The sequence below is a fragment of the Rhinoderma darwinii genome, chromosome 1 (assembly GCF_050947455.1).
Source record: "Rhinoderma darwinii isolate aRhiDar2 chromosome 1, aRhiDar2.hap1, whole genome shotgun sequence".
NCBI classification, from domain to species: Eukaryota; Metazoa; Chordata; class Amphibia; order Anura; family Rhinodermatidae; genus Rhinoderma; species Rhinoderma darwinii.
The window spans coordinates 445,958,839-445,969,315 of NC_134687.1; positions in this window are offsets into that span (position 1 = coordinate 445,958,839).

Consider the following 10,477-nt stretch of genomic DNA (forward strand, 5'->3'; position numbering starts at 1 on the left):
TGACTGACATGTCTTGCTGGGTTTTGTATCCATTCTAGCATGTGTTTCTTGATTGCGTTCCAGGTGACTGGATCTTTTGGAACGCAAACAGAGACCGAAGCACGAGGCTGGACTCCGCTATGTGAACGTAGCCGTCCTAGACTGGTGAATAGGTGAGTTTTTCATTTTAAACTAATTGAAAGAGTTTCATGTATTTAGAATCTTTAATACCATATTTTGATATTTGGTTAATGGGATATTTATACAGTTACTTTATGTTTCAAGTGTGTATGTTGATACACAAAGGAAAGGCAAATATTATTATTGTTTTGGAAAGACGTTTCCTTGCTTAGCGACAGCAGAATCGTGCTTTTAGTTGATCTGAATGTTACATTACACCAGAAGGTCAGTAATATTTATTGAGACCAGGTAAAAATTGCTGGGGGCTTAGGCTGAACAATTTTGGATTTATGCGCCCTTTAGGGCAAACGCAGAGGGCAGACTTAATGTTTTTTTTTTGTTATGGTGATCAAATTGTATTTATGTGAGACAGAACCGTGACAATTCAACCTGTAATGGAATGGTATCTGGTGGGCCCACAACGGGCTGGGCATTGCTGTGTGGTAGTGGAATAGGACATTGCTGCGTGGCTGGTCCTCATGGGGTCAAGTAGCCACGGATGCTCATCGTGCGGCCAGCGGCTAACCCAAAACCCAGCCGGGTGCCGGCGTAGTCCTGCTGGCAAGGTGGTGGGATTGAGGTGTCGTGATTTGGACCGGGCTCCCCTAAATGGTATTTGTGATAATATATGAAACATTAAAATAAATGGATGTTTCCACAATGTTTCCACCAAATCTTGTGCTATGTTGACTTTTTGAAGAGCTGTCATGGTTTAGCATTTGGGGAGGTAAGCATATGCGCTCCTTATTTTATTCTCCCACCCAAACTGAGATCTGCAATGGAAAGATACAGCGAGCCCGTTAGGAAGTGCAATTGCTGAGTACAATGCCTGAAGAGTCTCATGCACGAGTCCCAATAATTAGAATATGGTATGTGAATTATATTTTTCAGGCGTTGTATAGTTGCCTTGCTAACTGTATCATCCAGCGCTCATGGCTGAGGAGTTGGTCCACTCTATCTTGGCAGACATGTAATTGGAATTGGTTTTGTTACATACACACTTGGGTGAGTGATAAATTAATACACCATTATTGTATTGATGTAGAATGGACTATTTATTGTTAGTACTAGTCCCAGAAGGTTTTATATTTATGATCACCTATTGCAGATATCAATTGGGTTTTAAACACTGTCACTGTACGTCACATTGTAATACTGTACATTTTTGTATTGATGATTATTTTATTGTTAATGGCTCTGTGAGTCCTTATATACTTGACATTTGGTGTGTTTTATATGCTTGAGAAAGTTCCTGCTGGACTGAAATGTCGCACGAGTGAATAAAGCTGCTACTTATTTTTGGAAGTGCTGGTTCGCTGTCTTCTTTCTGTGACACCCCTATATGTCACACTTCATAAAGGGCAATAGAATTTGACACATGACATTGGCATACTCTGAACTGTTGAAAATCAAAGATAGGTTAAATTTCCCGTCCCTTTCATACTGCGATAGTCTCAATGGCAAATTATTCACATGATCATACATTTTGGCCCTATGGCAAGTTTTAGTAGACTTGACTTTGTGGTTACTGAGACCGGGAGTGATGAGTGACGGGGAAAGGGGTTCTGTGTAAGGATCCTTAAGGGAGGCCAGGTGGCTCTAGCACTCGGTAGGAAGGGACACTGTAGGGCCACGGATTGAGTACTGGTTCAAAATGGAGACTGTCGCATAGTTCATGGTGCTGGGATGTCTAGGTAGGGAAGATGAGGAAAGGTTAGGGGTTGCCCACCCATTTTCTACTAGTGGTTAAGAGGCAGTAGATGCAGAGTAGCAGTGGGTTTAAAAGGGAGGTTTAATTAGTGGGGGTCAGATTCCTACCTGAAGAAGCACAGGACAGGTAAAATCTGCGTCAAAACCGCAAATATTTCCACAGGTAACATCCACACTTAAAGGGAGTCTATCACCGGAAATCAAACTAGCAACAGAGTAATATAGTGTAGGCTCACCTGAATCGAACGTGTTTTTTTTTTCCTTTTTGACATGGTGCTTCCTTTGCAGAGAAAATAACTTTATTCCTTATATGCAAATGTGCATTTTGAAGCAACGAAGGCGTCACTGTGCTCCAAAACTCTCTGCCTTCTATCCCCAGTCTATCCTTCCCTTCTTTCATTGATTGACAGGGGCCAGGAGGTGTAATAGCTGTGTTCACGCCTGATCCCGTAGTCTCCTGAAAGCGCCGATGACGTCAGGCTACAACCAGAAAAGACGGACCTCGGCATCGCAGAGCAGAAGATAATGTAGTCTTACTTAACCGGCGCATGCGCAAGTACAGCTAATTAGACTGGTGAAACGTCAGGGATGTACTGCACATGCACAGATTATGAAGCAGAGCCGCGTGTGTTCAGGAGATTACAGGATCAGGCGTGAACTCAGCTTTTACACTGCATGGCCCCCGTCAATCAAAGAAGGGAAGGAGGGGGGATAGAAGCCAGAGCGGTTTGTAGCAATGGTGACACCATCGTTGCTCCAAAATTCTCATTTGCATATATTGAATAAAGTGATTTTCTCTGTAAAGGAGGCACCCATGTGAAAAAGGAAAATAACGTTACATTCAGGTGAGCCTACACTATATTACTTTGTTGCTAGTTAAGTGTCTGGTGTCTGGTTAATATTGTGTTTTTTCTATGCATTTTTAGGTGCGGTTTTTACATTTTAATGTGGTAACAAGTGCAGATTTTATGTTGCGTATTTTGGTGCATTTTTTTGTAGAAATTTGTCAGATATAACTCTGAGACAAAAAGTAAGATAAATTGACATGTATGAGAATTTAATATCTGCACAGTACGTGAATTTATGTACGGGAAAAATTCTGCAACGTGTAGATGAGATTACTTGGGATTGCCTTTACTTTGCTGGTACTGTATTACGCTGCGGATTTACTGCAGAAAAATTTGCACGGAAAATCCGCACGTAATACCCATCTTGTGCATTTGGCCTAAGAGTGCATCTGAAGCAGGGGGCCTCGGCCGTTGGGATAAGGTTTGGCCTGGGCTGCCATAAATTTTTGCCAGGATTGTGGTCGTGGTGTGGGTTATGCGTAGTGGGAAAGTGAGAGGGGAAGTCTTCCTGCCCTTCTAGTTTGATTGACAGATGCATACACGAGGACATCATTTGTAGTAGAAGGCGGGATCACACAGAGGAAGATTAGGCCTGGAAGAGTCATAATAGCATATTAGCAATAGCACCAGCTGAAGCACGATACTATGAGCAACATATAGATGATCTTTATTAAAGGGCTCTGTCTGATTACAAAATTTCTAATCTTTTAATAATCTTTTATTATTTAAACCAGTTGCCAATTTTTCATGGAAAGTGCAATAAAGATTTGAGAGGTTTGAGTTTAGGTCAGGAAAGCCCCTAATCTGCGACATAAATGAGATATTCTCTAGACTATCATATTTTCCTAATCAGGGCGCAGTGTCGGAGAGTTTCCATACATGGCAAGGATTTGCTGGTGATCTCACACTGTCCAGCATTAAACACAATGAACAAACACTCCCTATTGAATGCATTGTGCATGACATCATTATTTAGTGCGGTTCATTTGAGCGATGGCTGGATCCCAGTAGCTATTTGGACTGACAATATTTCTATTACACCCACTGCATAGCTGAACGAAAGCTGTAATGTTTGCACATCAGTAATAATAATAGACCCAAAATTGCCCCTGGTGTAATACAACATCACTCTGTGAAATATACGTAATTGTGTATTGAACCTCTTAACCCCATTCTCTAATACAAGGTTGTAATGGAATATAGTAGTGAAATAGACATAGAGTATTTGTAATAGCAAGCAAAAGTTTAGAATCACTCAGAAATGTCTTTGGTTTATAAAAGAATGAATACTTTTTTTTATCAAGATACCAAATAAACTTATAGGGGTATCCCAAAATCAACATTGATCACCATCCACAGGATAAATGATAAGTGTCTGATCGCTGGCGGCCCCACCACTGGGACCCCCATTGATCACTAAAACAGGTTCCTCCTCACTGCATGACCACAGTGAGGGGGACATTAAATGGAGTGGAGGAAGAGCATGTGCCAAGACACTCCATTTAAAGTCTGGTGAAAACAGCCGAGTAGACCGCTCGGCTGTTTCTGTCAGTTCCATAGACGTTAAAAGGACAGTCAGGGCGCATGCTCGTCCTACTCCATTCATGCTCCACCTTAAAGAGGCTCTGTCACCAGATTTTGCAACCCCTATCTGCTATTGCAGCAGATCGGCGCTGCAATGTAGATTACAGTAACGTTTTTATTTTAAAAAAACGAGCATTTTTGGCCAAGTTATGACCATTTTTGTAGTTATGCAAATGAGGCTTGCAAAAGTCCAAGTGGGTGTGTTTAAAAGTAAAAGTCCAAGTGGGTGTGTATTATGTGCGTACATCGGGGCGTTTTTAATACTTTCACTAGCTGGGCGCTCTGATGAGAAGTAACATCCTCTTTTCTTCAGAACGCCCAGCTTGTGACAGTGCAGATCTGTGACGTCACTCACAGGTCCTGCATCGTGACGGCCACATCGGCACCAGAGGCTACAGTTGATTCTGCAGCAGCAACAGCGTTTGCAGGTAAGTCGATCTTACCTGCAAACGCTGATGCTGCTGCAGAATCAACTGTAGCCTCTGCTGCCGATGTGGCCGTCACGATGCAGGACCTGTGAGTGACGTCACAGATCTGCACTGTCAGAAGCTGGGCGTTCTGAAGAGAAGAGGATGTTACTTCTCTTCACAGCGCCCAGCTAGTAAATGTATTAAAAACGCCCCGATGTACGCACATAATACACGCCCACTTGGACTTTTACTTTTAAACACACCCACTTGGACTTTTGCAAGCCTCATTTGCATAATTACAAAAATGGTCATAACTTGGCCAAAAATGCTCGTTTTTTAAAAATAAAAACGTTACTGTAATCTACATTGCAGCGCCTATGTGCTGCAATAGCAGATAGGGGTTGCAAAATCTGGTGACAGAGCCTCTTTAAACTCCTGCTCATGCAGATTTTCAAATGCCTATGTGTAGCAGGTTTCTTCCAGATTTTCTTAATAAAATAATTTCTAAGGCCGGATTCACACGAGCGTGTGCGTTTTTCGCGCGCAAAAAACACGGCGTTTTGCACGCGCAAACGGTCCGCAAAAGGGCCGGGTGTGATCAGCATATGATGCGTGGCTGCGTGATTTTCGCGCAGCCGGCATCAATATGACACTGTTTTTTTGTTTGTAAACAGAAAAGCACGTGGTGCTTTTCTGTTTTCATTCATTCTACTACTGTTGCGCGAATCACGCGCGGCACCTGGATTTGCTTCCGTGTGCCGAGCGCGATTTGCACGCACCCATTGACTTCAATGGGTGCGTGCAGCGCGAAACACGGCCAAATATAGGACATGTCATGAGTTTCACGCAGAACACATACGCTGCGTGAAATTCACTGACAGTCTGAACGGCCCCATTCATTAACATAGGTCCGTGCGACGCGCGTGAAAATCACGCGCGTAGCCAGACGTATTATACGTTCGTCTGAATAAGCCCTAAACGTGGCCTTAACTATGGTACTATGGTTTTCAATAGGAATAGTTCAAGGAACGTTACTTAAAACTGATTCCTAAACAAAAACTGCCACCGCCTTTTGCTGCAAAATATTTTGCCACTTAATTTTCGGTGCTGTTGTAGTGCAGGCACGTGCAACATGCAAAGTTTGAACCTGACTTTACTCCAGTTATTCCTTAAAAGAGTTGTCCAGGATTAGAAAAACATGTCCGCTTTCTTCCAAGAACAGCACTACACCTGTTCACGGGTTGTGTGTGGTACTGAGGCTCAGTCCGGTTCACTTTTAGGCTGGGTTCACACGACCTATTTTCAGGCGTAAACGAGGCGTATTATGCCTCGATTTATGCCTGAAAATACGGCTCCAATACATCGGCAAACATCTGCCCATTCATTTGAATGGGTTTGCCGACGTACTGTGCCGACGACCTGTAATTTACGCGTCGTCGTTTGACAGCTGTCAAACGACGACGCGTAAAATGACTGCCTCATCAAAGAAGTGCAGGACACTTCTTTGGACGGAATTTGAGTCCTTTTTCATTGAATTCAATGAAGAACAGCACTAAATTAAGTCCGTCAATGACGCCTCGCAAAATGCGAGGACGAGCAATTACGTCTGAAATTACGGAGCTGTTTTCTCCTGAAAACAGCTCCGTAATTTCAGACGTAAATGCAGTTTACGTGTGCACATACCCTAATAGAGCTGAGCTGCAATACCACACAACCCTCTACGTTATGTTCCCTTTAACCCCTTAAAGCAAAATGATTTACATGTACTGAACGTCATTGGGAGGATGTAGTTCACGCATGATACTGTACGCAGGATAATCCACACGGCAAATACACATGGAGACAACAGCCGTGATTGACAGTCCACACACCTACGGTAATGGCCGGGATCGGAGATAGCTACAATCTCGGCTGTTCAACTCTTGGTCAGTTCACATGTCTCTTGTGATTGCTTCCAGCAAGAATTGTGTTTCATACCGTAAGTCTCATGTTCCCTGGGGTCGTGTATCAGAAAGTGTAATATCTTCTGACTTCCCAAATAATATCATCTTGTGAGGACAGACAGTAGCCCTAACTATTCTTTAGCATTGTTGTAAAAGAAAAATACCCACGCAAATTTGGTTAACAACCTTCTAGAAAATGGTATATTTCTAATAATGTAATATTTGGGCAGCTAATTCCTCCATAAGTGAATTATATTGAGTGTTGTCTTGTATATAGATGCTTTTATGTGTATAAATGAGTAATTTGTGTTATTTTTGATTATGAATTCTGGAGACATATGTCAATGTATGTCCTCAAAGTATCATCTAATTCGTCCATTCTTTGAAGTCCTCCACAGAAATGTAAGTTTATGTTTACAAGGGTCGGATGTGCTGCGGAAAATTCTGCAGCAAATAAGACCCAGATTCCGCAGGGAATTCCACTCAAATGTCTGAACTAATTTGTGCAGATTTTCAGGTGGATTTACAGCTGCAGCAATCAGCCAACAGAAAAAGATGACTATATTTGCCTCCCGCATCGACTCTCCCCTTCTCCCCCGGCTTCCTGTTATGACCTTTCGTCAGATGAGTCCGCTGTAGCCTGTGATTTGGATGAAGTGGTCATAAGTGACAAAACTTCCAGTGCCAACCCCTGCACAGCTTCCGGAGTCCAGGTGTCGGACCCCCACCGGTTATATACTGGTGACCTATCCTGTGGATAGGTCATCAGTATAAAAAACAGGCCCCAACCTGGACAACCCCTTTAACCCCTTAAGGACGCAGCCACTTCTGGACCAAATTACCTCATTTATTAAATCTGACATGTGTCACTTTATGTGGTAATAACTCTGGAACGCTTTTACCTATCCAAGCGATTCTGAGATTGTTTTCTCGTGACATATTGTACTTTATGTTAGTGAAAAAATTTGGTCGATAAATTCAATATTTTTTTTGAAAAACACCTCATTTTTGAGAAAATTTGCAAAATTAAGCATTTTTCTAAATTCAAATGTATCTGCTTATAAGACAGATAGTAATACCACACAAAATAAGGACTAGTTAACGTTTCCCATATGTCTACTTTATGTCTGCATAATTTTTTGAACATCCTTTTATTTTTCTAGGTCGTTACAAGGCTTATAAGTTTAGCAGCAATTTCTCACATTTTCAAAAAAAATTCAAAAGGCTATTTTTTTAGGGAACAGTTCAGATCTGAAGTAGCTTTGAGGGCCTTATATATTAGAAACCCCCACAAATCACCCATTTTAAAAAAAGCACCCCTTAAAGTATTCAAAACAGCATTTAGAAAGTTTCTTAACCCTTTATGCGTTTTTCAGGAATTAAAGCAAAGTGGAAGGGAAATTTGCAAATTTTATTTTTTTTGCAGAAATTCCATTTGAATCCATTTTTCCTGTAATACTGAAGGTTTTTACCAGAGAAACACAACTGAATATTTATTTCCCTGATTCTGCAGTTTTTAGAAATATCCCTACATGTGTGCTGCGGGCCAGAAACAAAAGCAAAGGAGCACCTAGTGGATTTTTCGGCCTTCCTTTTCTTAAATTATATTTCAGGCACCATGTCAGGTTAGAAGAGGTCTTGTGGTGCAAAAATAAAGGAAACCCCCAAAAGTGACTTCATTTGGGAAACTACACCCCTAGAGGAATACATCTAGGGGTGTAGTGAGCATTTTGACCATACAGGTATTTCATAGATTTCATTAGAATTGGGCAGTGAAAATGAAAAATTACATTATTTTCCAATAAGATGTAGCTTTACCTCCGAATTTTAAATTTTTTCAACAAATAAATGAGGAAAAGCACCCCAACATTTGTAAAGCAACTTCTCCAGAGTACGGAAATACCCCATCTGTGGTAATAAACCACTGTATGAATACACATCAGGGCTCAGAAGGGAAGGCACGCCATTTAGCTTTTGGAGTACAGATTTTGCTGGATTGATTTCTTGGCACCATGTCGCATTTGTAAAGCTCCTAAGGTACCAGTACAGTGGAAACCCCCCAAAAGTGACTGCATTTGGGAAACTACACCCCCAGAGGAATTCAACTAGGGTTGTAGTGAGCATTTTGACCCCCCAGGTGTTTCATAGATTTCATTAGAATTTGGCAGTAAAAATGAAAAATGACATTTTTTTTCCCACTAAGATGTAGATTTAGGTCAAAATGTTTCATTTTCTCATCAAATAAAGGAGAAAAAGCACCATAACATTCGTAAAGCAACTTCTTCAGAGTACGGAAATAATCCATATGTGGTAATAAACCACTGTATGAATACACATCAGGGCTCAGAAGGGAAGGAGCGCCATTTGGCGAGCAGATTTTGCTGGATTGGTTTTTCTGCGCCATGTCGCTTTTGCAAAACCCCTTAGGTACAGTACAGTGGAAACTACCCAAAAGTTACTCAATTTGACAAACTACACCCATTGAGGAATTCATCTAGGCGTGTAGTGAGCATTTTGAACCCACAGGTGTCTCATAGATTTTTATTAGAAATGGGCAGTGAAAATGAAAAATTACATTATTTTACAATAAGACGTAGGATTAGTTCAAAATTTTTCATTTTCTCAACAAATAAAAGTGAAAAAGCACCGTAACATTTGTAAAGCATTCTCTCCAGAGTAGGAAATACCCCACACGTGGTCATAAACTGCTATTTGGACACACAGCAAGGCTCTAAAGGGAAGGAGCGCCATTTAGTATTTGGAGTGGAGATTTTACAAGATTAGTTTTTTGACACCATGTTGCATTGAGCTATAGTACCAATACAGTGGAACCCCAGAAAACGTTTGTTTTTTTTCCATTTTGGAAACTAGATCCCTCAAAGAATTTATCTAGGGGTGTAGTGAGCATTTTGACCGCACAAGTGTTTTGCAAAAATGAGTAAACAATAGATGTTGCAAATTGAAAATTGCTATTTTCCACAGATATGCCATTTTAGTGCCCAATGTGTTGTGCCCAGCTTGTACCACCGTAGACACACATCCCATAAATTGTTAAGGAGATGAGGAAACCAAAAAACAGCAATGCTAATATGTTAAATTCATTCTGCGGGGCGATACGATTACAGCGACACCAAATTTATATCGTTTTTTTACGTTTCACTACGTTCCCACAATAAAAATACTCTTTTCTAAAAAAATCATGTTTTAGTGTCGCCATTTTCTGAAGCCATAACTTTTTTATTTTTTAGTTGATATAGCTGCGGGAGGGCTTGTTTTATGCGTGACGATTTGTAGTTTCTATTGGTACCATTCTGCATTACTTGCAACTTTTTGATCACTTTTTATGAAAAAAATTTTGAGACAAGATGACCAAAAATTAAAATGCTGTCATTGTTTTTTATAAAAAAAATTTACGGTGTTCACCGTGCAGTAAAAATAATGTTATATTTTTATAGATCAGGCCGTTCCGAACGCGGCGATACCTATTATGTATAGTTTTTTTTCATGTCTTCATTTTTTTCTAATAATAAAGGACTTGATCAGGGAAACAGGGCAAGTGTTGTTTTTATTAGTTAAAACTTTTATTTATTTATTTTTCTTTCACATTTTTTTTTACTTTTTTCACTTTTTTTATTACACTGACCTGGGGACATGAAGATCTGGTCTTCTGATCCCCGCTACGATGCACTGCACTACTTATGTAGTGCAGTGTATCGTAACTGTCATTCTTCATTTGACAGTTAGCGTATTAGGTCCTGCCTCGGGCAGGACCTAATAGGCTTCCGTACCTGGGCAAGAATCGTCACCCGCGATCCATCGCGGG